At 45.2% G+C, this 27,054-nt stretch overlaps 2 pseudogenes across 2 annotated transcripts in view; one reads left to right on the top strand and one right to left on the bottom strand.

Moving 5' to 3' along the window:
• Window positions 1-27,054, bottom strand: part of LOC309870608 (glucokinase regulatory protein-like) — an 878,156-nt pseudogene that overhangs the window by 710,737 nt on the left and 140,365 nt on the right. The window lies entirely within an intron of this gene.
• On the top strand, window positions 1,307-26,947 carry LOC309871794 (glucokinase regulatory protein-like; annotated as a pseudogene). Its single transcript, XR_014316506.1, has 13 exons — window positions 1,307-1,403; window positions 2,235-2,390; window positions 3,684-3,739; window positions 4,092-4,286; window positions 5,354-5,448; window positions 6,273-6,418; window positions 7,324-7,422; window positions 7,651-7,748; window positions 8,604-8,639; window positions 8,822-8,919; window positions 9,017-9,099; window positions 26,188-26,230; window positions 26,893-26,947. The product of XR_014316506.1 is annotated as a glucokinase regulatory protein-like (transcript).

Below are 27,054 nucleotides of genomic sequence, written 5' to 3'. Positions count from 1 at the left end.
GGGCCGCGGGGCTGCGGGGGACCCCAGAGCTTGGACGGGCCGCGTTGTCTGTCCCTGAGCGAGGGGGGGCGGGGGGGGGGGCGGTGCCGGGGCGGCCTGGCCGCTGGCCGGAGTCCCGGTGCGGGAGGCAGTGCGGCTGCTCCGCCGGCCCCTGCAGCGGGATGTGACCGTCCCGGCTAGCTAGCCGCCGTCTTCTGTAGAGCTGGCCCCGCTCGCTCCGCCGCAGCCGAACCGGGACGTGCCGGCCCGCCCCGCCCCGCCGGGGTTCTCGCCGCCGTCATCCCCCACCCCCCTCCTCTGACCCCGTTCTCCCGGGGCTCCTCCCACGACCCTCCCATTGGCGGCCTCCCCGGTCCCCTTGCCTCTGATCCTGGCTCCGTCCAAGGAGCCTGCGGGGGGCGGGGGGGCCGTAGAGAGAGGCGCAGGTGCGAGGGTCTCGGGCTCCCGGGAGGGCCCCTTCCCTGCCCGGGTAGAATTAGCCAAGTTGGGAGGAGGAATCCCACTTCCCCTGCCAGAGGGGACGTAGTGGCGAGATAATTGATGTAAAATCTCCACTTGTACACTGCGTCAGCTTTTAAATCTCTTCCCCATTCGTAATCTGATATTGGTTCTCTTCGCTCTCATTCATTCTTTAATTTATTAAACAAATATTTATTGAGCGTCACCTAGGTGTCTGGGCACGGGAAGAGCTGGAGTCCAGCGGTTAAGACAGCAGGCTGGGTATAGAGCGGGGAAGTCTAAATAAAGAGCAGCAACCTATGGTTTTTAGCTCTTCTTCCTGCCTGGTGTGCAGAAATTGGTCGTCTAAGTGTCAGGTTTCCTACAACCAGAGCGTCCAGAACCTCATAGGGCAGTTGGCAGGATCCAGTGAGATAATGTTGGGGAATGTCTTTATAAATCTTATGACACTGTGTGAGCGAGGGATTATCATGAATTTGCACCAGCGTGTTAGTTACTTCATTCGATTAACCAACATAAATCCTTAAACTATTTCATGAGATCTGGAGTAACAACCTGGTGTGAGTCCCCTTTCTGTCAACTGTCTGATCTTCAGCAATGACCTAACTTCTCTGAGCCTCTGCTTTACCATCTGCAAAACGAGGGTGTCAGTGTGGTCTCCTTAGTGGGAATGCACCCAGTGAGATACTGCATGTGAAAAGTGCATGGTTCAGTGTAAATAACTGTTGGCTCATGTTGTGTTTAGGGCAGATACTTTGGTTTCTAATTCTCATTGCAGCATTTCTATTTCCATGGCACTTTTCTCCCGTAATATTCAGTTCAGCGTGTGTCCCCCTGGGGCTCCAAAGCTTCTGTTACCTTCCTTCTGAGATGAAAGAGTGAAATGGAGCAAGAGGGGCCCGGAGTACTGTGTGTTCTGGACATGTGATCAAGCCACGGCTCAGGTCCTCTGACCTCTGCTGTCCCTGAGGACCCTGATCTCTGGCCTGCTGTTTCATCCTTGTCCCAGAAGAATCCCTGCTCAGGGATTCTCATTGTCATGGGACTGGGTATTACCCTGCACTTCTGAGCTCCAGGTCCTCTGGAGAAGAGGTCATTATTTCCAAAGGTTAAGAGTAATGAACCTCAGGTTTCCCCCTTCATGGGGCAAAACAGAGGCTGGGCAGTGTGCATGTATGCAAAGAGGGAGCCCTAGAGCTTCCCTGGGGTTCCCAGAGGGCTGGGGGCCAACTGATAGGGAAAGGGTGTGGGGAGAGATACTCAGAGGGGGCGGTGCTCGGAGAGGCCAGGGTACCTGGGTTAATCATCACTGTGGCTCAGATAAGGCCCCCGCCAGCTGGAAGCAGAGTTAGCGTGACAGAAGCGTTTGTGTAGCTGAAGATGGAGGTACGACAGGGTGTCCAGAGCATGTGACCGTGCCAGGCACAAAATGGTTTCAACACGCGATTGAGACCCCAGAGCCTGGCAAGTGGGAGGTGAGACTCCCTCATCCCACCTTCTCCATGTTGGTCTTCTGCACTGATTCCTAGAATCATTTCTCTTCTGGACTTCCCTCCACCCTGGGTTTCTGTTTTCCCTCTCCTCCTTCCCATCTTCCTGTTTGACCTTCCCCTTTAGGCCCAGAGTACCAAGTTCAGGCTAAATCCTTGGATGCTGTGTGTGTGTGTGTGTGTGTGTCCCCAAACCTTGTGCCTGCTGCCGCTCCCACCTCCAGATCCAGAGGCGTGAGCGAGGCCTGGGCTTCCTGTCTGCATCCTTGTGCCCCTTCCCTCTAGAGGTCTGGGTATGAGGCAGCCCTGCCAATCACAGAGGAGTCAAACCCACTGACCCAGGACCTCGACAAAGCAGATGCCGAGGAAATTGTTCAATTGCTGGGACAATGTGATGCTGAGATCTTCCAGGAGGTGGGGCAAGTCATGCCCACAGACTAGGTAATCCAGACCCATCCCCTGGACACTGAAAATAAAGATGCCAGCTCCATGCCAATGGTCCTTCGTGTTTGAGACCTGAGAGCCCCTCCACCACACCATTCATTCCTCCCCCTCCCCCAAATCTACTGCCCTTTTCTTGGCTTCTGATTCCCACCTGCTCCCTACAGAGACTGTATAGTGAATCAGTTCTGACCACCATGGTCCAAGTGGCTGGCAAAGTGCAGCAAGTGCTGAAGGTACAGTCTCTCTGTCTCCTCCCCTCCTAACTTCTCTCCCTCCCCCCTTTCTCTTTTCTTGGCTTCCACTTCTCATTTTACTCCATCTCCATTCTCCTTTCTCCCAGTCCTCCCTCTGGCCTCTTTATTGTCATCTTATTAATCAACAGTAATTATAATAGCTATTATCTACATCACACTCTGTAATTGACATTGTGCTTTCACTCTCATTACCTTTGCAAAAACCTGTGAAATGAGTGTGATTGTCTCCATTTTTTTTTTTTTTTTCAGATAGGAAAACAAAGGACAATCACAGTAGCTTGCCCAAATATATCCAGCTAATAATTGCTGGGTAGCGCTGCTTTTTATTGAGTGATTGCTGGATGACAAAGCTGCTCTCTGTCCTTTCTGGAATGAGTAAGGTTGGAGTAAGTAGCTAAGCCAGATTTAGGAGTCAGAATGAAGTTTCGTTCTCAAATCCAGGCATCTTTCTGTTCCCTTTTGTGGTTAAGGAGGGTTAAGGAGTCTCCCCAGGAGTTCTTCTGTTGCTGACAAAGAAGGAATGTGCTTCCCCCAAGCTGAGCTAGGAGCTAGGCCTTGGCGACACTGGGAATTTTTCTTTCTCAGGAACCTGAGGGGGAGCTGGTGGTGCTGAGTGGAGGGGGAAACTCTGGCAGGATGGCGTTCCTCATGTCGGTGAGTACCCTGGTCCCCGATTTTCCTTTTTCTGCCTTCTCGGGGTAACCCTCAGGACCATAAAGCTCATCATAGCTAAGCTCCTAGGTGGCCCTCTTGAGGCCTGGCTCCCTCTCTTCTCAAAGACAGATCTCACCGTGGAACCCCATATCTTCTGAACCCACCTGGGCCCCACTCCATCTATTGAGGGTGTCTCTACATCCCATGCACCCCAAGCTGTCATCTGCAAGTAGCTTTCGACGTGCCAAATTCCAAGCAGGACTGGCTTAAGCGCTGGCCTGAGGGAAATCCTCACACTCGTTGTCAAAATCCAAGGTTACCGCTCCCTTCACTTTCATCACTAACCCGTGTCCTTCCCCGCTGACAGGTCTTCTTCAACCAGCTTTGAAAGTTCTAGGACAGAAACCTCTACACCTACCTCATTGCAAGCAGTGACAGGTAAGCCACGGTGGCCTGTGAATATTTTCTTTGGCCTGGATAGTATTTTCTAGAAATAGAATTTTCAGGCTTTCAGGTGGAGATCGTGCCCAGTTTTCTTTGGTCCCCATTATTTCTTATGGCCTTATCCTCCGCCCATTTCACATACTCATGTCACCTGTCTGGCCCTTGTTGTAATTGGAGTGTCCAGCCCTAAAAAGTGTCTGTTGTGGTATTCAGCAACTAGTAGGTGTTTCAGTCAATGATATCTTTCCATCATTCCCTTCTCTTAAAGCATTCCCTTTTCTTCCCTAGTATACCATGATCTTCTGCTTTCCAACCAGTGCCACTGACTTTGAGTCTGTCCTCTTAGGTCTGTGGTGGCATCTAGGGAGGGGACAGAAGATAGTGCCCTGCACGGGATTGAAGAACTGAAGAAGGTCTGTGTTTTCCCCTGATAGTCAACCAGACGTCTCTGTCTGTTCCTTCTCACGAAGACACTAGAGTCCCCATCCAGCCAAAGCCCATTCTCTTCCCCAGTCCTGACCCTGACATCTCCATGCAATAGGTTTGTATCCTAGAATCCTCCTGGTGGCACTGTCTCACCCATCCTCCTCTCCTAGGTGGTCGCTGGGAAGAAGAGGGTGATTGTCATTGGCATTTCGGTGGGACTCTCTGTGAGTGTGAAGACAGCCTGGGGGGATCCATTCTACAGGGAGGAAGGGGGTGGGGGCAGAACAGCATGGAAAATAGATTGAGGAAGTGGGTACTAGAAAACAGAAAGGGTTCGCGCAAGGAATTTTGATTTCACTCTCACTAATTGAGACCCAGCTGCATGAATGTGGAATGACAGGGAAAGGATCCGATTCCAGAATACCTGTGTATCAGTCCATTCAACAAGCAAGGTAGATGAAGTAGTCCCAGGGTCAGCAAACCACAGTGGCCAATCATGCTGCTGCCTGTTTATGTAAATAAAGTTTTATTCAGACACAGCCATTTGTGTTTACATAAGATCTATGGCCACTTCATGCTACAACGATAGGGTTGGGTATTGTATAGAGTTCACAGGGGCCCCAAAGCCTAAAATATTTACTCTCTTGCTCTTTATATAAGAAGCTGACCCCTGGACCTGTCCTTTGCTACTTAAGCATGGTCCTTGCTTAGCAACATCAGTATCTCCAAAGATTTGCTAGTAATGTAGAATCTCGCCCCCCACCAAGACCTACTGAGTCTGAATCTGCATTTTGACAAGATTCCAAGCACTGGATTTGGTGTCCCCAATTTTCTCTCACCGCTGCAGTGTACTGATTCTAACAATTCACTAAGAGAAACAGGTCGAGCAATGCTAGATGCGGAAGGAGACACACAAGGAGGGCAGGACACCGACCTTAAGGAGCATACAATTTAGTCCGGGAGTTTTGAAACCTTACCATGCAGAGGATTTCCTTGGGGGAGCGTGTTAAAAATACAGGCCTGGAGCTTTCCTCTTCCAAGGCAGATCCAGTAAATCTTCTCTGGGGCTGGAACTCTGCATTTCTAACAAGGACTCGGGGTAATCTGATGGTCCTGCGCCTCAGGAAACACTAGAGTAACCCCTGCGTTCTCATCATGCCCTTTTTCTCCCCCTGCCATCAGGCTCCCTTTGTAGCAGGCCAGGTGGACTCCGGCATGGACAGCCCAGGCACCTTCTTACCAGTCCTGATTGGTTTCAGCCCCGTAAACATGGCCAGGTGAGCCCACTGTAATGAAAGGCATTGACGGGCCAGGCCCCTGGGGGAGGCTGAGAGGAAACCTGTCAAAATCTACAGTACAGGGGCGAGTGGGTGGCTCGCTCAGTGGGTTAAAGCCTCTGCCTTTGGCTCAGGTCATGATCCCAGGGTCCTGGGATCGAGCCCCGCATCGGGCTCTCTGCTCTGCAGAGAGCCTGCTTCCCCTCTCTCTACCTGCCTCTCTGCCTGCTTGTGATCTCTGTCTGCCAAATAAAAAAACAAAAATCTTTAAAACAAAACAAACAAACAAACAAAACCAAAATCTACATTACAGCCACGAAGAGGAGGGCATGGTGGCTATGGTCTTACTCACCACATCTCAGAACATTAGAGTAAATACGGACTGTCCCTGAGCTTATGAGGATTTTGTTTTTGGTGGGTTTTTGTTTTGTTTTGTTTTGTTTCTGTTTTTGTTTCGTTTTTTTGGTCCACTGGTTGATGTAGTCTCTTGTTTCGGGAAGGATTGAAGGCAGCTTACAGAGGCCACATCAAATACCAGAAAGCAGACATTCAAAACAGGAATGAAGAGACAAGGAAAACAAGGCCCAGGAGATAGAATAGGGTCGGGACGATGCGGACCCCAAAGAGAAGCATCTGTTCAAAGGAGCCGTGTGTGCGGAGTGGCCTCTGATTCCCCTTTGCCCAGCTCCCTTATTGTAGCAACCATTCTCCTTTGTCATCCTAGGCTCCCCTTGGGTCCCCCTCTGGCTACTCAAAACCCACCCTGTCCCCCTTTCCTGAGGACTCTGTGCCACCCAATCACCTCCGCCTTATTCTCTATGTAGATGGCCGCTTTGATCCCAGAGATCAGCATGTGAAACCGATAGTGCTCAGGTGTGGTTCCCTGGATGTTCAGCCTCAGGAGTGTTAAAGCAAGAAGAAAGTAGTTTCGTAGGCACTTGTGCGAGAGCTCGGATGTTGTCACTTTGGGGTGAGGCCCTGAAATGCCTTATTTTTGGAGACCACCCCTGGAGATGCTGGTGCCCGGCCAGGTGCGGGGAGCTCAGATGACTTCACCATTGGCGTGGGCCTCTTGATGTAGCTGAAGGCTCTGTCGCTGGAATGTTCCAGGGAAGGCTTGTGGATTCCTCAAGTGCGGCTCTGCACATGCAGTGGTGGTCCTGGGGGGCGGGGCGGCCGGGTGCTTTCTGAGGTCCTTTTCTCAACTCCCAGATTCCAGGCTTGTAGCGTAATTCAAGTGACGATATAAATGAGTCTGAGATACTGTTAACCCTGCTCCTTTTAATGGAGGAGTCTCCTTCACCAAAAATGTATGTGCCGCAGTGGATGCTCATTTCAGGGCCAGTCCCACCGCCACCGCACCCTGGGCCGTGGGAAAAGAGCTGGCCTGGGTTTCTTAGCACACAAAGTCTCACTTGTTTCCTGGGGACCCTGGGTTCCTCAGGTCCCACTGATCTCTGTGCCCACCTGGGACACCTAATCCCTGAGCCCACCCGGAACACCGAAAGCTCACCTCGTTTCAGAGAGTCTTTGGCTTGGGGAGGGCCCAGGTCGTGCAGGAAGAACTCCTTCTGCGGGGGCCTGTGTCTCTGGCCTGGCTCCCAGAATCCCTGCTGACCTCCGCGTCCGCTCCGAGCCCGTCCTCCTCGCCCCGCTCTCTTCATGTCCTTCGGCCTCGGTTGGGTCTTGTGTTCTGCTCCCGGAAGTCCTTTCTGTCCTCTGCCCTGCGTTCTGACAGGACTCCCCGCACCTCCGCTAGGGACCAGCAGAACTTAGTTGTCAGGGAATTGTGCCTTCCCCTGGGCAGGGCTGGGTACCCATGCTGTCTAGAGGGGGCCCTGGGCCCGCCCCGGGAGCTGGTGGCCTTTCTCCCAGGTGCCTTCTGGAAATCCTGCGGACATTAGAGCGGGCTCATCAGGTGACCTAGAGTCAAAGCCGGAAGATCGCTGCCCTGACGATGCAAGCCAGCACCAGGTGTGTGGAAACGTGTTAGGAGTGGGGAGGTCGCGTGGATAGGGGACTGTCCTGAGAACAGCGGAGACCCTGAGGACTCCTTAACGCGGTGAGGCGAGCAGGTCTGCGTGGTGGAGGGCGCGGTAACCTTTCTGTTGGTTTGCACCTGTGCTTGGCCGTGTGCATCTTGCTCTGATCCCTGATCTTTTTGCATCTCCTCTCGTGTCCTGACCTCTGGCCCGTGCTCAGCCTGGAGGAAAAAGGCCGCGTGTACCTGGTTGGCTGGCAGACCCTGGGCATCATGGCCATCATGGATGGAGTGGAGTGTATCCACAGCTTTGGTGCCGGTGGGACCCCAGTTCCAGACTTTCTTCCTGGCTCCTCCTGAATGCAAACCGATTTCCTCCCCCCATCCCCAGCCCATGGGGATTCCTCATTCAATGTCCAGACTGTCCTGTTTGAATAGGCATTTCAGTCAAATGCTCCTTGCTGTGAACCCCTACTCAGGCTTGGGTCCCTCCACTCCCATCCCCCCTTAGCTGTGGCCTCCCGCGTGTGTGACACTTCACCCTCCACCCCTCTGGGCACTTTCCTTCAAGACCCATGAACGTTCCCCCAAGCCTAGAATCAATCTTTCCTATAAAGCCCATCATTCCTTTCTCCCTGTCCTTAAACGTTCCAGACTACCGAGATGTCCGCAGCTTTCTCACTGGTGATCACAGTGACATGTTTAACCAGAGGACGGAGCTCCTCCACCAGGCGGGGGGATGACGGGACATGGGGCAGGTTGTGAAGGTGACAGGTGTGCAGGGAGTGGGAGGGAGGGGCGCTGGGGACAGGTGGGGGAGGAGAGCAGGCAGACAGTCCAGGGAAGGGAATATGGGTTAGAGGTCAGGAGGCTTTGGGGTAGCACAGGGAGGGCAGAAGGCTCTGGATTCTCCCTCTAAAGCTGGCTCTAGTCCAGGGCTCTTCCCTCAACTTGCTGCATCATCTTGGGCAAAACACTTGTCCTCGTTGAACCTCAGTTCTTCCATCTGTGTACAAAGACGCTGTGTGAGAGGTCCTGTGAGGCTCTCTGTGGTCCGCAGGTCTGTGTGCGGGAGTTTTTCATGGGAGGTGCCCCCCATCTTCTCGTGCCCAGGGTCCCCAGTTCTCCTTCTCCCAAGAGGACCTCCTGACGTGCATCTTGCCATCCCCCTCAGAAATCGGCACCGTGGTCTTCATTTTCACCCTGGATGGTGAGAGGGAAGGCAGGAGCGGTGGGGTGAGCAGAGGGAGGCAGGGGAGTGACTCAGGGGAGCTGTCATTTTTCTGGGTCTTAAAGCACCTGCTCCGAGGGAGGGAGAGGGGCGCGTGTCCTGACAGGACCACAGGGAACAGGAAGAACAGCTTTCATCTCTGGCGCCCTCCCCTCTCCTAGACAACCTCAGGGAGGTGCAGGCGCTGGTGGAGCAGGTGAAGGAGAAGACGGCCCACATCCAGGCCCTGGCGCATAGCACCGTGGGGCAGACCCTGCCGGTGAGGGTCCAGCCTTGGGGACGGAACCTGGGGTGGCAGTTACAGCAAGGCCTTCCTGGGGATGCTGCTCTGGCTCATTCTCTCTCTGTTTCTCCAGACCCCTCTGAGGAAGCTCTTCCCTCCATCATCAGCATCACGTGGCCACTGCTTTTCTTCGAATACGAAGGGAACTTCATCCAGGTATGGGGAATGAGAGGGTGTTCTCTGTGCTGAGGGACTCAGAGGGGCAAGGGTTCCAGAAATTAGAAAACTCAAGGCTGGGGTGCCTGGGTGGCTCGGTGGGTTAAGCCTCTGCCTTTGGCTCAGGTTATGATCTTAGGCTCCTGGGATTGAGTTCTGTATCAGGCTCTCTCCTCAGCAGAGAGCCTGCTGCCCCCTACTGCTACCTACTTGTGATAAATAAAATCTAAAAACAAAACAAAACAACAACAAAAAAACCAGCCAAACAAACCTCAAGGCTGGAGGGTGGAAAGCTTTGTTGGACTCCCAGAAAGCCAGCTGGGCAAGTTCTTGTGTTACCGGGTCACTGGTCAGTGTTTCCAAGGTAATGGCTCAGTACTCTCCAGGAATATATGAAAAAGACAGGCCAGACCACCCGTCACCTGACACATATTCATTTGTCCCTTGTTTCAGGTTCATTGTTGATGATATAGTCATCCTCACTATACAAAAGTCTTTAAGGTATATCCTTGCAAGGTCACTATGCTGAATTCACTGCAGATAAAATTACTGATATTGTCTGTAATATAATGAAATGATAATTTCACTAGTTTTCACTAATTATAATTGATTATAATATTTGTAATTATAATTTTACTAATTATAATTTCACTACTGACGCACTGATAATGCTTTAGCAAGACATTATCAGTACAAACACTGAAAATAATCATAGAAATAATTATCAATTTGGATATACTTTGCATTTTGGTCTGGAGAGGGCACTGGGACATCTGAATATTAGTTCAGCTGTGCTTTGTGGCCCAAGAAAGAAAGCAGTTTTGCATCTGTGGTTCCTCGGTTTTCTCACCTAACTCCTGCCCATCATCCACAGGGCACAACCAGGGCCCTGAAGGGTTGCGCTGGAGAGATGTGGTCTCATCCATTATTCAGATCACCTCTTCCAGGAAGCTTCCTGACTTGACCAAACAGCTGCCATGCTTTCTTACCTGCACTCAGAACTCAAAGGAAGCCCTTCCCCTTGAGCCAGGGAGTCCATGCTCCTTCCAGTGCCTACCTTTGTCTTTCCTTCCAAATGGTGTTCATTGGTCACAGCTCTACTTTTTTGGCATACTTTCCATATTCGTTGTCTCCTTTGACATCTCGCATCTCCTGAGAAATCTTCTCCAATGAAACCCACATTGTCTAGAACCCTCCTTGATGTGAGATGCCTCTTCCAGCTTCCACTGTGCCGTCATCATACCTAATACACACGTAGGACTCTGTACTTTACAAACTATTTCATTTATAATATCATTTCTCATAATGGGTTCCTGAGGGATGTAGGTTTTTCTGCCCATCTCAGATAAAAAGCTGAAACTAAGAGATTAAGGCATTGTAATCACAGCCACGTGGCTAAAGCAGGAGCCAGGACTCGAACCCTGGCCTTGTAACTCTACGTCTGTGGTTTATTTCACTTTACAGTACAAATTTCCACCATATCCATGAATTGAGCCAGATTCTTTTACTCATTCATTCATTATGTACCTATCACATGCCTGGTCCTATTCCAGGGATAGGGGATATAGTAGGGAATGTTAACCTGTGATCTTTGAAAAAGATCTGTGTTTTTAAAGAAAATTATAATTATAGTAGCGATATTTTTATTGTAAACACTTTGGAAAATACAGAAATCAAAAGGAGAAAAGCATCCATAATAACCTTCTTCCAGGGGCATCTGGGTGGCTCAGTGGGCTCACTGAGCCCCAGTGTTCTCAGGAGACTAGAGGATCTAAGGGATCGCTTATATTCCTTAAATTCGACCTTGACTGTGCCAAGGAAAAGAATAAATCTCAGATACAAATGCTTTTTTTTTTAATGTTATGAAAACAAAACACCCAGTTTCCCATTTTATTTTTTTTTATTTTTTTTTATTTTTTTTTCTGGTTTAAAGTAAATAATTTTTTATTTTTTATAAACATATATTTTTATCCCCAGGGGTACAGGTCTGTGAATCACCAGGTTTACACACTTCACAGCACTCACCAAAGCACATACCCTCCCCAATGTCCATAATCCCACCCCCTTCTCCCAAACCCCCTCCCCCCAGCAACCCTCAGTTTGTGAGATTAAGAGTCACTTATGGTTTGTCTCCCTCCCAATCCCATCTTGTTTCATTTATTCTTCTCCTACCCACTTAAGTCTCCATGTTGCATCACCACTTCCTCATATCAGGGAGATCATATGTTAATTGTCTTTCTCTGCTTGACTTATTTCGCTAAGCATGATACGCTCTAGTTCCATCCATGTTGTTGCAAATGGCAAGATTTCATTTCTTTTGATGGCTGCATAGTATTCCATTGTGTATATATACCACATCTTCTTGATCCATTCATCTGTTGATGGACATCTAGGTTCTTTCCATAGTTTGGCTATTGTGGACATTGCTGCTATAAACATTCGGGTACATGTGCCCCTTTGGATCACTACATTTATATCTTTAGGGTAAATACCCAATAGTGCAATTGCTGGGTCATAGGGCAGTTCTATTTTCAACATTTTGAGGAACCTCCATGCTGTTTTCCAGAGTGGCTGCACCAGCTTGCATTCCCACCAACAGTGTAGGAGGGTTCCCCTTTCTCCGCATCCTCGCCAGCATCTGTCATTTCCTGACTTGTTGATTTTAGCCATTCTGACTGGTGTGAGGTGATATCTCATTGTGGTTTTGATTTGTATTTCCCTGATGCCGAGTGATATGGAGCACTTTTTCATGTGTCTGTTGGCCATCTGAAGTAAGCAAAGAGAGAGCCTACAAGTGGTAGATCAGAGAGGACATGACCAGTTTCCCATTTTAAAAACATATCCGTAGAATGGGATGCCTGGATGGCTGAGTGGGTTAAAGCCTCTGCCTTTAGCTCAGGTCATGATCTCAGGGTCCTGGGATAGAGACCCGCATTTGGCTCTCTGCTCCACAGGGAGCCTGCTTCCTCCTCTCTCTCTCTGCTGCCTCCCTGCATACTTGTGTTCTCTCTGTCAAATAAATAAATAAAATCTGTTTAAAACAAAAAACAAAAAAACCCACCCTTCTTCCAAAAAACCACTTAGACAAATTTTGGAGAACGTCCCTCTAGGCTTTTTTATGCATGTGTAAGTATGTAAATATACTTATACAAAAATAGGACCATCCTTGCCATGCTGTTTTTAACTTGCTTCTCTTCACTGAAAAATAAGAACACTTTTCAGTATAAGTATATCCATACCATCATTTTATTAAGATTTTATTTATTTATTTGATAGAGAGAGAGAGATCACAAATAGGCAGAGAGACAGACAGAGAGAGAGATGAGGAGAAGCAGGCTCCCTGCCTAGCAGAGAGCCCAATGCAGGACTCGATCCCAGGCCCCTGGGATCATGACCTGAGCCGAAGGCAGAGGCTTAACCCACTGAGCCACCCAGACGCCCCTCCATATCATCATTTTTAAAAAATATTTTATTTATTTATTTGACAGAGATCACAAAACTCAAACATAATGGTGAGAGAATATTCAAGACACAAGGAATATATATATATTTTAAAGATTTTATTTCTTTATTTGAAAGAGATCCCAAGTAGGCAGAGAGGCAGGGAGAGGGAGGGAAACCGGCTCCCCAGTGAGCAGGGAGCTTGGTGTGGAGCTCGATCCCCGGACCCTGAGATCATGACCTGAGCTGAAGGCAGGGGCTTAATCCACTGAGCCACCCAGATACCCTGAAAGAATGCATTTTTAAAGACATAGAGAAAAAAGTGGGGCACCTGGGTGGCTCAGTTGCTTAAACATCTGACTTTGACTCAGGTCACCATCCTGGGGTCCTGGGATTAAGCCCTGTGTCTGGCTCTCTGCTCAGTGGGAAGCCTGCTTCTCCCTCTCCCTTTGCCCCCTCCCTGCTTAGAGACTCCTCTTTCTCTCACTCTCTCAAATAAATAAATAAAATCCTTTTTATAAGTGTTTGTCAAATTGTACACACGTGTTCTAAGAACCAAAACTGTACCTCCACCCCTAACCTTAGAACTCCAGGCTGGCATATACTAGTAACATGCCACGGAAGGTGTGCTCAGCCTATCAAGTATCATTCTTTATAATCTTTATATGACTGCAAAGTCTTTCATAATATGGACATATCATGTGTTTTTTAACCACTTCCTTGATGATGGGCTTCCTGAGAATATTACTTTGGCTGCCCCAGTGGGTTGACAATTCAGTGAGGTAAGATCCCATCATTGACTTTTTCAAAAACAGTGCCTGCTATTCAATAGCTGTTTAATTGAATTGATCTTCCAATTAACATTCCTACAAGAAAAAAAAAAAAAAAACCTGGCCAGTTTTATAGTATAGCACAAGTTGATTCTTTGTAAATTTTGTTTACAGAGAATTAACCGTAGAGAATCCAGATAACTCTGGGTGTAATGACATAATAAATCTTCTAGAAAATGAGACTATGGATTTTAGAGCTGAGTGATCCTCTAAGATCATTTAAATTCCCTAAGTGACATCTCATCTCTGTTTCAATGCTACAGCAGATATGAAATGTGTCAATCTTTGGAGTTAGGAAACCATGTATAATCACATTTCCTGAGAGTATCTGTACTTACGATAGCCTAGCTTTCCTAAATGTACTTGCCTCAGTATTCTAATTTGTGGTTGGGAACATAGGACAGCAGACCTGGACCTCTAGAGAGTGAAAGGTTCCAGAGAAGATGCTTATAGGACAAGATAAGCCCTTTGGAGGGGCTGCTCCTTTGAAATCTTCCCTCCATACTCTCTATGCCAACTTGGCCAACCCAATCCTAGTAGAATGCTAAAGGAGGTCTTCCCTGAGCATTGGCTGCCAAGGCAGAGCCCATGGGCAGCTGCAGGAAGGGGCCTCTGATGGACACATCTCAGAGAAGAGACCCAAGCAGCTCGCACATTGGCTGGGCCCTGTCAGGTTGACATTGCAATGGCCATTGTGCTGTCATATGGAGTCACAGCCTTGAGGGGTAATATTGTTTGGCTGAGAGAGGCAGGGGGTTGAGAAATGGCACCGTTTTGGTGGCTGGCCATACCTCCTCCGTCATGTGTCAGCCTTTTTCTACTACTTGGTTTATTCCTTTGGAGGCTTTGGCTGCTCTTCTCTGGAAGACAGAGCAGGGAACAGGTGGCAGCCAAGAGAGCCTCAGAGGTATGTGATGCAACCTTCCCTGGAAATCCACTGCTCCCCGTCCCTGCCTCTGAAGCACTGGAAACGCCTACCTCTTGGGCCAGGGGAGGAACTGGGTGGGGTAAGAGGGGAGTTGAGACAGTGCCTATGGATGTCTTCCCTAGAAGTGTCAATCATGCTCAGTCCTGTTCCTTTCAGTTTATTTCAGCAAACCTTGAGCTCCTATTATGTTTGGTGGCGCACTAGACATTGAGGAAAAATAAAACCCCAACCGCACCCTCTAGGAGCTCTAGGAGAACCTGGGGGGACAGATGGATATATACATAATGAAAGAGAAAATGATAAGTGTTAATAGAAGTATAAATGGTGCTGAAGAGGTTGGAGGCAGTCTTTTGAAGCAGGGGGATCTAGAAAATGCATCTGGGGGAGCTCAGTATTGAATTGTGCTTCAGAAGAAGAGAAGGGCTTTGGACATGGATAGGGTGGATGGAAGACAGTAGGGACGACTTTCCAGTTGGAAGGAATGGATTGGGGAAAAGCAGGGGAAACTGAAGAGTGTTGGATATGTTTGAAGAGAGGACACCTATGTGGTTGGAATGTAGAAGTATAAGGAAGTCTGTGACAGAAAAATCTGGAAAATTGACAGAGGTGACATTGTAGAGGGCTTTCAATGCCAGGCTGAAGAGTTCATACATACATAAATATATGTATGTATATATAAATATATATGTATCCATTCTATATGCAATGGGAAGATGTCAGGGGGCCTCTGGGTGGCTCAGTTCGTCTGTGACTCTTGATTTAGGCTCAGGTCATAATCTCAGGATTATGAGATCAAGCCCTGCGTCCTGCCTTGCGCTCAGCAGGGAGTCTGGCTCTCTCCCTTCCTCCTTTCTCCCTCCCCTCCCCCTGCTCCACGCTCTCTCTCTCTCAAATATAAATAAATAAATAAATAAATAAATAAATAAATAAAAAGATGTCAAGGTGTTTTTTTTTTTTAAAGATTTTATTTATTTATTTGGCAGACAGAGATCACAAGCAGGTAGAGAGGCAGGCAAAGATAGAGGAGGAAGCATGCTCCCTGCTGAGCAGAGAGCCCAATGCAGGGCTCGATCCCCGGACCCTGAGATCATGACCTGAACTGAAGGCAGAGGCTTAATGCACTGAGCCACCCAGATACCCTGAAAGAATACATTTTTAAACACATAGAGAAAAAAAGTGGGGCACCTGGGTGGCTCAGTTGCTTAAGCACCAGACTTTGAGTCAGGTCACCATCCTGGGGTCCTGGGATTAAGCCCTGTGTCTGGCTCTCTGCTCAGTGGGAAGCCTGCTTCTCCCTCTCCCTTTGCCCCTCCCCCTGCTTAGAGACTCCTCTCTCTCTCACTCTATCAATAAATAAATAAAATCCTTTTTATAAGTGTTTGTCAAATTGTATACACGTGTTCTAAGAACCAAAACTGTACCTCCACCCCTAACCTTAGAACTCCAGGCTGTAATATACTAGTAACCTGCCACGGAAGGTGTGCTCAGCCTATCAAGTATCATTCTTTATAATCTTTATATGACTGCAAAGTCTTTCATAATATGGACATATCATGTGTTTTTTAACCACTTCCTTGATGATGGGCTTCCTGAGAATATTACTTTGCCTGCCCCAGTGGGTTGACAATTCTGTGAGGTAAGATACCATCATTGACTTTTTCAAAAACAGTGCCTGCTATTCAATAGCTGTTTAATTGAATTGATCTTCCAATTAACATTCCTACAAGAAAAAAAAAAAACCTGGTCAATTTTATTCATTTTTACAGCAGCATAATTTGATTCTTTGTAAATTTTGTTTACAGGGAATTAACCATAGAGAATCCAGTTCTTCTAGATAGAAAATAAGACTATGGATTTTAGAGCTGAGTGATCCTCTAAGATCATTTAATTTCCCTAAGTGACATCTCATCTCTGTTTCAATACTATAGCAACTAAGAAATGTGTCAATCTTTGGAGTTAGGAAACCATGTATAATCACATTTCCTGAGAGTATCTGTACTTACGATAGCCTAGTTTTCCAAAATGTACTTGCCTCCGTATTCTAATTTGTGGTTGGGAACATAGGACAGCAGACCTGGACCTCTAGAGAGTGAAAGGTTCCAGAGAAGATGCTTATAGGACAAGATAAGCCCTTTGGAGGGGCTGCTCCTTTGAAATCTTCCCTCCATACTCTCTATGCCAACTTGGCCAACCCAATCCTAGTAGAATGCTAAAGGAGGTCTTCCCTGAGCATTGGCTGCCAAGGCAGAGCCCATGGGCAGCTGCAGGAAGGGGCCTCTGATGGACACATCTCAGAGAAGAGACCCAAGCAGCTCGCACATTGGCTGGGCCCTGTCAGGTTGACATTGCAATGACCATTGTGCTGTCATATGGAGTCACAGCCTTGAGGGGTAATATTGTTTGGCTGAGAGAGGCAGGGGGTTGAGAAATGGCACCGTTTTGGTGGCTGGCCATACCTCCTCCGTCATGTGTCAGCCTTTTTCTACTACTTGGTTTATTCCTTTGGAGGCTTTGGCTGCTCTTCTCTGGAAGACAGAGCAGGGAACAGGTGGCAGCCAAGAGAGCCTCAGAGGTATGTGATGCAACCTTCCCTGGAAATCCACTGCTCCCCGTCCCTGCCTCTGAAGCACTGGAAACGCCTACCTCTTGGGCCAGGGGAGGAACTGGGTGGGGTAAGAGGGGAGTTGAGACAGTGCCTATGGATGTCTTCCTAGAAGTGTCAATCATGCTCAGTCCTGTTCCTTTCAGTTTATTTCAGCAAACCTTGAGCTCCTATTATGTTTGGTGGCGCACTAGACATTGAGGAAAAATAAAACCCCAACCACACCCTCTAGGAGCTCTAGGAGAACCTGGGCGGACAGATGGATATATACATAATGAAAGAGAAAATGATAAGTGTTAATAGAAGTATAAATGGTGCTGAAGAGGTTGGAGGCAGTCTTTTGAAGCAGGGGGATCTAGAAAATGCATCTGGGGGAGCTCAGTATTGAATTGTGCTTCAGAAGAAGAGAAGGGCTTTGGACATGGATAGGGTGGATGGAAGACAGTAGGGACGACTTTCCAGTTGGAAGGAATGGATTGGGGAAAAGCAGGGGAAACTGAAGAGTGTTGAATATGTTTGAAGAGAGGACACCTATGTGTTTGGAAGGTAGAATTATAGGGTAGTCTGTGACAGAAAAATCTGGAAAATTGACAGAGGTGACATTGTAGAGGGCTTTCAATGCCAGGCTGAAGAGTTCATACATACATAAATATATCTATGTATATATAAATATATATATATCCATTCTATATGCAATGGGAAGATGTCAGGGGGCCCCTGGGTGGCTCAGTTCGTCTGTGACTCTTGATTTAGTCTCAGGTCATAATCTCAGGATTGTGAGATCAAGCCCGGTGTCCTGCCTTGCCCTCAGCAGGGAGTCTGGCTCTCTCTGTTCCTCCTTTCTCCCTCCCCTCCCCCTGCTCCACGCTCTCTCTCTCTCAAATATAAATAAATCTTAAAAAAAGAAAAAGATGTCCAACGGTTTTTTTATTTTATGATTTTATTTATTTACTTATTTTTTAAGATGTTATTTATTTATTTGGCAGACAGAGATCACAAGCAGGCAGAGAGGCCAGCAGAGAGAGAGGAGGAAGCAGGCTCCCTGCTGAGTAAAGAGCCTGATGCTGGTCTGGATCTCAGAACCCTAAGATCATGACCTGAGCCAAAGGCAGAGGGTTTAACCCACTGAGCCAACCAGGTGCGTTGTCACATTTTTTTTTAAAGAAAGGTAATTTTTATATTATTTTATTATTTTATAATTTTAATTGCCGTATAGTTAACATCCAGTGTTATATTAGTTGCAGGTGTACAATATAGTAAGTCAACAATTCTATACATCACTCAGTGCTTATCCAGATAAGTGTACTCTTAATCCCGTGCACCCATCCCCCACCCCCCACCTCTGGGAACCATGTTTGTTCTCTGTACTTGAGTCTCTCTTTTGATTTCTCTCTTTGTTTTTCCTTTGTTCATTTGTTTTGTTTCTTAAATTCCGCATGTGAGTGAAATCACGAGGAATTTGTCTTCCTCTGACCAGCTTATTTCACCTCGCGTTATATTCTCTAGATCCATGCACGTTGTTGCAAATGACAAGGTTTCGTTCATTTTTTTCAAGATTTCATTCATTTTTATGACTGAACAATATTCCATTGTGTGTTTGTGTATGTGTGTGTATCACATATTCTTTATTTATTCATCTGTCAGTGGACACTTGGAGTCCTTCCATCATTTGGCTTTTGTAAATAATGCTACTCTGGGGACACCTGGGTGGCTTAGTTGGTTAAGTGTCTGCCTTCGGCTCAGATTATGAATCTGGGGTCCTGGATCAAGCCCCCTGTCAGGCTCCCTGCTCAGGGGGAGCCTGCTTCTCTCTCTCCCTCTGTCCCTCCACCTCACTCATCCATTCATTCTCTGTCAATTGAATAAATAAAATCTTTTAAAAAAATAATGCTGCTATATACATAGTGGTACTATATCCTTTTGAATTAGTGTTTTCAAAGTTTCTGGGTAAATATCCAATAATGCAATTACTCGATAATATAATTCTATTTTAAATTTTAAAAACTATTTTACTTATTTATTTTAGAGAGAGAGAGAGAACATGAGTGTGGGGGATGGGCAGAAGGCGAGTGAGAGAATCTCAAGGAGACTCAGCCCTGAGTGTGGAGCCCAACATGGGGTTTGATCTCATGATTCTGAGATCACGACCTGAGCTGAAATAGAGAGTCGGACACCTAGCTGACTGAGCCACCCAGGCACCTCTCTTCGGCCCATTTCTAATTGGATTACTTGGTTTTTGGGGTGTTGAATTGTGTAATTTCTCTCTCTATATTGGATACTAACCCTTTATCGGATATGTCATTAGCAAATATCTTCTCCCACTCAGTAAGTTGTTGTTTGGTTTTGTTGGTTGCTTCCTGTGCTGTGCAGAAGCTTTTTGTTTTGGTGTAGTCCTAACAGTTTATTTCTGCTTTTCTTTCCCTTGCCTCAGGAGACATATCTAGAAATATGTTGCTGTGGCCAATGTCAGAGATCTTACTCCCTGCGCTCTCTTCCAGGATTTTTATGGTGTCAGGTCGCACATAGAGGTCCTTTACCTGTTTTGAGTTTATTTTTGTGTATGTTGTAAGAAAATGGTCCAATCTCATCCTTTTGCATGTAGCTGGTCAGTGTTCTCAACACCATTTGTTGAAGAGACTTTTTCCCATCACATATTTCCTCCTTTGTCAAAGATTAATTGACCATATCATCATGGGTTTATTTCTGACTTTCTATTCTGTTCCATTGATCTGTGTGCCTGTTTTTGTGCCAGTACCATACTATTTTGATTGTTATAGCTTTGTAGTAGTATACCTTGGAATCTGGGATTGTGACCCCTCCAGATGTGTTTTTTTCCTCCCCTAAGATTGTTTTGGCAGTTTGGGATCTTTTGTAGTTCTGTACAAATTTTATGATTGTTCTAGTTGCGTGAAAAATGTTCCCTGACATTTAGTAAGTGCTCCCTGGGTGTCTGTGAAATGAATACATGACTTTTCAATTTTAACCCTGGGTGACGGACAAGATGATGGCATTTTGAACAACATAGGAAACATTAGGCAGAAGTTGTGTGGTAGGAGGCTGAAAATGAACTATACCATTTGAAGTGCTTGTAAAATCTATGCGGAGATGTTCACCTTGCCGCTCAAATTAATTGTCTAGACCTGTGCTACCCAGTCCGGTGTCCACTGGCCACGTGGCGCCATTCAAATTTAAATTATCCAAAATTACATACAATTTAAAATTCAGTTCCTTACTCGCACTGTGGACGTTTCAAGTATTACATGTGGCTAGAGGCTATCACATTGGACAGAGCAGATCTTGGATATTTCATCATCATAGAAAATTCTATTGGACAGCATTAGCCTATACTCTAGATCTTGGAGGTAGATCTAGTTATCAACATATTTGGCCACAAAGTTCCTTTCAGTGTTTTTTCTTGTCATAAACATCTCTCAAACACAGCAATCCCACTTGAGTATTACTGTCCTCACTAGGACTTCATCTATTTATGGTATGCTGGCTGGTCTCCTACCAACTTTTTCCAGCCTAGAGCATAGAACATAGCCCTGGCTTTATGGAAGAGAAACCACACACACAGAGCTTCCCACGGCTGACTGTGTCACTCGCCAAAACTGACTGAACCAACAAACAAAATCTCTCAGCACCCCACCACCTGCAGCAGCTTTTCCCAGCCTGTTTGGACCCTGAAAACTTTCGTTGTCAAAATTTGTCAACCCCTTGGGAATTTATACATCGCTTTATCTCTTTTTCATAATACATGATAAGTGACATTAGGTATATAATATTTTCACTTTAAAGCAGCATGTTTTTTAAAGTTGGAAAGTTCATTTTAACATCTTTAAGAGGAAAAGACGAATGCCCACTTTCCCCCATGTAACAGGTGAGGCATGAAAGTTCATTGACTTTAACAGGTGTGCATTGTTCCAGAACACTTAGATATAAGAAAGGGCAAATATAGTTCCTTGTCTACATTGAGTATAATCTGCTTTAAGCCTCCTATGACCTAGGTTGGCTAAAAAGCCCAGGGTCCGTTTTTCCTCCCCCAATCTTTGTACTGTATGGGAGTTCTGGAGCTTTTGCAGTTTATCCCAAATGGTGGAAGGTCATGTCCTTTTTAAAAAAATAAAGATTTTATTTTTATTTATTTAGGGAGAGCGTGTGCGCAAGCAGTGAGGAGGGGCAGTGAGGGAGAGAGAGAGAGAGAAACCTCAAGTCGGTTTCCCACTGAGCATGGAGCCCAATGTGGGGCTTGATCCCATGACTCTCAGATCAGGACACGAGCCCAAATCAAGAGACACTCAACCAACTGACCCACCCAAGTGCCCAGATGGTTAGGTTCTTAAACCATGGGAATAACTGTTGCTTTTCATCTTGGGCATCTGAAGGCAAAAACGGTGGCTCAGGGGCACCTGGGTAGCTCAGTGGGTTAAAGCCTCTGCCTTTGGCTCAGGTCATGATCTCAGGGCTTGCATCGGGCTGTCTGCTCAGCAGTGAGCCTGCTCCCCACCCCCCTGACCCCCGCGTGCCTCTCTGCCTACTTGTGATCTCTGTCTGTCAAATAAATAAAAAAATAAATCTTTTAAAAAAGTGCATAATGAATCTTCGTGATTCCATAACCCAGCTTCAACTCTGACATTGTTTTGACAAGGCAAATGTCGGGTAACATAATTTCATTCCTAATTAAATACGTGTTTCTAAAAGGAAAAGACTCTTTTAAGAGAAAATACTTAATCACAGTATCATTATATGCCTAAAAATTTAACAATCATCTTTGAGTACCATCAAATATCCATCAGTATTCAAATACCAAATGTATCATAAATGATAAAAATCATTTTTTACAGTCTGTTTGACTCAAGATCTAAATAAGGTTCACATATTGAGATTGGTTGGTGTGTTTAATTTCCTTAAAATTTGTAGATTCCCTACCTCCATATCTTTCTTTTATTCTTTCCATTTATATGTTAAACAAATGGATCATTTGTCCTCTAGGGTTTTGCAGGCAAGATTTTACTGATTAAATACTCATGTTGTTATTTAATATGTTCCATTTTTCTTCTCTATTTCTTTAAATGGGGAAGTTGGATCTAAGTCTTATCAGAATTACTTTGGAGGGATGGGAGACAATTTCAGAGGTCATGATGATTATTAGGAGGGACACAATTCTGGTATTTTATTTTATTATTATTATTACTTTTTAAAAGATTTTATTTATTTATTTGGCAGACAGAGATCACAAGTAGGCAGAGAGGCAGACAGAGAGAGAGGGGGAAGCAGGGTCCCCGCTGAGCAGAGAGCCCAATTCGGGGCTCGATCCCAGGACCCTGGGATCATGACCTGAGCCGAAGGCAGAGGCTTTAACACACTGAGCCACCCAGGTGCAGAGGCTTTAACACACTGAGCCACCCAGGTCTGGTCTTTTAAATGCCATTTTCTAGGGGCACCTGCCTGGCTCAGTCAGTAGAGCATGTGACTCTTGATCTTGGGATAGTAAGTTTGAGCCCCACACTGGATGTAGAGATTATTTCAAAAAAAATCTTAAAAAAAAAATGTCATTTTCTAAATTATGTCAACACTTCAAAATAGAGTGCCTGGGTGGCTCAGTTGGTTAAGCAACTGCGTTTGGCTCAGGTCAGGATCCTGGAGTTCCGGAATTGAGTCCCGCATCAGGCTACCAGCTCCATGGGGAGTCTGCTTCTCCCTCTGATCGTCTCTCCTCTCATGTTCTCTCTCACTGTCTCTATCTCAAATAAATAAAATCTTTAAGGATTTCATTTTATTCATTTATTTGACAGACAGAGATCACAAGTAGGCAGAGAGGCAGGCAGAGGGAGAGAAAGAGGAGAAGCAGGCTCCCTGCCGAGCAGAGAGCCCGATGTGGGCCACCATCCCAGGATCCTGAGATCATGACCTGAGCTGAAGGCAGAGGCTTAAACCACTGAGCCACCCAGGCACCCATAAATAAAATCTTTAAAAAATAATAATAAATACCTCAAAATAAACTGGACTTTTCAAAAAAATAAGGCGGGGGGGGGTTCCTAAATTGACCTTTTATCTAAAAATCTTGCTTAATTTGCTTATCAATCCTGAAAATGGATCGGTAGATGCTTTTCCAAAGGCATTTTGTGATTCCCTACACAGTCCCATTGTCTGCATATGATAACTTTATTTCTTCTTTTCTAATCCTATGACTTCTATTTCTTTTCCTTGCTTTGTTGCATGGAGTAAGATTCCCAGTACTGTGTTCAGTAGATAGTGGGGATTTTTATCTTCTTTCGTTATATAGAGGAAGGTTTTCTTTAACTCACCATTTATGCATAATGTTTACTGTGTCGCTTTTGTAAATATTGTTTAGCAGATGAAGAAAGCTCCCTTTTACTTCTGGTTGCTAAGAATTTTAGCGTGAATGGGTGTTGAATTTTATCAAGCACTTTTTCTGCCTCTATTGAGATGTTCATATGATTTTTCTTGTTTATTCTATTAAAGTGCTGAAAGACAATGAATTTTTAAAGTATTAAACCAACTGTGAATTCCTGAAACAGATATAACATGTTTGTGACACTGTTCATGATCCTTTTTATATATTGTTGGATCACGTTTGCCGATATTAAGTTTAGGAATTTTGTGTCTGTTTCCATGAAAGAGACTGACCTGTGAGTTTTCCTTTCTAATAATGTCTTGATCAGATTCTTGAATCAAGGTTAATTCAGCTTCCCAAAGTAAAGGGAGAAGTAACTTTTCTTTTCTACCTCATTAGCATAACCAAGGCATTCCTATCACTCAGGAAATTCCCAGTGTTTTTTTTTTTAAACAAAGCACCAGACAAGTGTCTGACCAGACCGCTTTTTTTTTTTTAATAGATTTTATTTATTTACTTGACAGAGACAGACAGATCACAGGCAGGCAGAGAGGCAGGCAGAGAGAGAGGAGGAACCTGCTGAGCAGAGAGCCCGATATGGGGCTCGATCCCAGGACCCCTGAGATATTGACCTGAGCCGAAGGCAGAGGCTTTAACCCACTGAGCCACCCAGGTGCCCCCCCAGTGTTTTTGAAGCTCTGTGTCAGGAGTCTGGGACAAACACCAGATGTGTTATTATAACACCACATAGACACACACACACACACACACACACACAGAGTTGGGGGGGGAGATTGAAAAATTAGCTGATATTAATATATTTCTGGAGGCTGATAAATCCCAACTTCTTGAGGCAGGCTGGAAACTTAGGCAGGGTTTCTATTTTCAACCTTTTTTAAAAAAAATTAAATTCAATTATTTATTTTAAAAAATATTTTATTTATTTGACAGAGAGAGAGAGACAGTGAGAGAGGGAACACAAGCAGGGGGAGTGGGAGAGGGAGAAGCAGGCTTCCAGCTGAGCAGGGAGCCAGATGTGGGGCTTGATCCCAGGACCCTGGGATCATGACCTGAGTAGAAGGCAGATGCTTGAGGACTGAACCACCTAGGTACCCCTAAGCATCCAACTCTTGATCTCAACTTAGGTCTTGATATTGACCTTTATCTTGATCCTAGGTCATGAGGTCAAGCTCTCCATTGGGCCCAGTATGGAGCCAACTTAAAACAACAACAACAACAACTGATTTTTGTGTGTTGATACTGCATTCTGTAACTTTGCTAAATTCATTTATTAGTTCTAATTGGGTTTCTGTGTGTGTGTGTGTGTGTGTGTGTGCGTGTGTATTCTTTATATCCTGTAAATAAGATTATGTCGTCTGTGAATAGAGATAGAGATTGTTTAACTTTTCCTCTTCAAAGGAAAGGATGGTTTTACTTTTCTTACCTAATTGCTCTGGTTGGAGTTTCTAGCACAATGTTAAAGAAAAGTAGTGAAGGGGTGCCTGGGTGGCTCAGTGGATTAAAGCCTCTGCCTTTGGCTCAGGTCATGATCCCAGGGTCCTGGGATGGAGCCCCGCATCGGGCTCTTTGCTCAGCGGGGAGCCTGCTTCCTCCCCTCTCTCTCTGCCTGCCTCTCTGCCTACTTGTGGTCTCTGTCAAATAAAATAAATAAAATCTGTAAAAAAAAAAAAAAAAGATAGAAAAGAAAAGAAAAGTAGTGAAATTGAGCATCCTTGTCTGTTCACTTCCTTAAAAGAAAAGCTGTCAGGCTTTCACTATTGAGAATGATATTAGCTATGGGTTTTTCATTAATACCCCTTACTATATTGAGGAAATTCCCTTCTATCCCTAGTTTGTTAAGTGTTTTAATTTTTTTTTTATTAAATCATGAATAGGTGTTGGATTTTGGCAATCCTTTTTCTCCACCAGTTGAGAGAATTGTCCAGTTTTTTTCCCCTTTGTGTTATTAATGTGGTGTATCACACTGATTTACTTTCTTATGTTGAAGCAGGATTCTTGGGAGAATTTTTGCTTTTAACACTTTTATTCAACATTGTTTAGCTAAAACATTTTGGCAATACTATGAATGTTATGTAGGCTCTTGTAATACACTCTCTGAGACTGATTTCATGATTCAAAAGGGAGAAATAAAAATTGTTTTATTTGAAATGGTAACAAATGTAATTCTGCCTTTAAAGTGACTTGGAACGTGCTTGCAAAAAACTCAGGAGTTTATGTTACTGATTGGGAAATTCTGCCCTAAAGGATAAAATTAAAATTCCATCATTTGGCAAAATCTGGCTTCCACTTCTATTTTCAGCTTTTGTCTTAGCAAATGTGCACCTGACACTCCTGACTTTATAATCTTCTTGGGGATATTGCTGTGGACTTGCCTGGAATGCTCTTTTTTCACCTAAAAACTTTCTGCTGATTTTTCAGACTCCAGTACAATTGGCCACTTCTGGAGTAACTTTTCCCATCTCTCCCAGGCAGTGAATCCCTGTCCTTTTATTCTCTGACGCTTATATTTCTGTTATATATTTATTTATTAATATACCTATAAATTTAAATTTATTTATTAATATATTTCGATGTTTCTGTTCTATATTTATTTGCATGTGGTTTATGTGCTCTAGATTTACCACACTGTATTATAACTTAGGTGTTTAGACATCTGTTTTCCCTATTAATGTGAATTCCCAGAATACAGGGGTCATATTTACCTTTGTAGTGCTAGCACCCAAGCCACTGCCTAGAACTTAGTAAGCACTCATTAAATGATCTATGAATACATGAATGGGGTGCCAGTTGTGCTGTGGTTATGGACACCAACTGGATCAATATTTGTGTCTGTAAGAGGAAATGTGCTCTTGATTCTCTAACCTAGAACATTTTCTGATTTTATTCTTTTCTCTTTGTGCCTCTCTAGACTTCAAAGAAGCATAAATTCAAAAAGATCCAGAAACTCACAGGTCAGAAAGATCCTATCCTTGATTCTTCAGCTCAAGGCTACTGACAAATCAACTGTGGGTCTGCTTTAAGACTTCAGACTTTAATAACAGGTTGAGGGAGGGAATTGGAAAAAGATTATGTAAATGGAAGAAATGTGCTTATTCTTTCTAGCATCTCCAAAGATGCTAGATTCTTTTGAGCAACTTCCAAAGAGATGTAAACAGATTGATAATTCTTCCTATGCTTCCTTTCCCCATGCTTTCTTGCCTAATTTTCCTTTTGTGTAGAACTCAAAGTATCAGGAAAGAAATTGGGTGAGATTAATGTTTGGTGCAGGAAGTTCCGATAACTTTTTCCCCTGTCATAGGCACTGGATAGAATCCTTTGGGGGAAAAAAATATGTGTTATGAACTTTGATTCCCCTACTCCAACTCCCTACTCGCATGATTGTTCCTGCTCTTTCCAACAGCTTCATCTACTCCACGGTGAAGGCAGCATAGTAGAGTTCAAAATATAAAAACTTGAGCCCTGGGTTAAGTCTGAGCACTACCACTAATTAACTTAATGACCCTAGGCATGGTTTCACCTTTTTGTTTTCTTATGTGTACAACAAGGGGGTGGAACAAGGTAGAGGTGGTATCAACAATTAGGGTGCTAAAAGCTTCTTTATCTCTGCTCCCAGCTTCCCAGTAGGAAGAAAATCTTAGGATGAGCTGCTCCGAAGCTAATGGGACACAGTGAGTAGAGTTGACCTTCGCTATCTATTCCTCCTCTCTTCAGCTTACTCTACTGATAAACTCTGTAGGAGTGAAGAGAAAGGTACCTAGTACTGTTTAACTTCCTT

The sequence above is a fragment of the Mustela nivalis genome (assembly GCF_964662115.1).
Source record: "Mustela nivalis genome assembly, chromosome: 8".
Classification (NCBI taxonomy): domain Eukaryota; kingdom Metazoa; phylum Chordata; class Mammalia; order Carnivora; family Mustelidae; genus Mustela; species Mustela nivalis.
The sequence above is the reverse complement of the archived record's forward strand: the minus strand, read 5'-3'. Positions and strand labels throughout refer to the sequence as shown.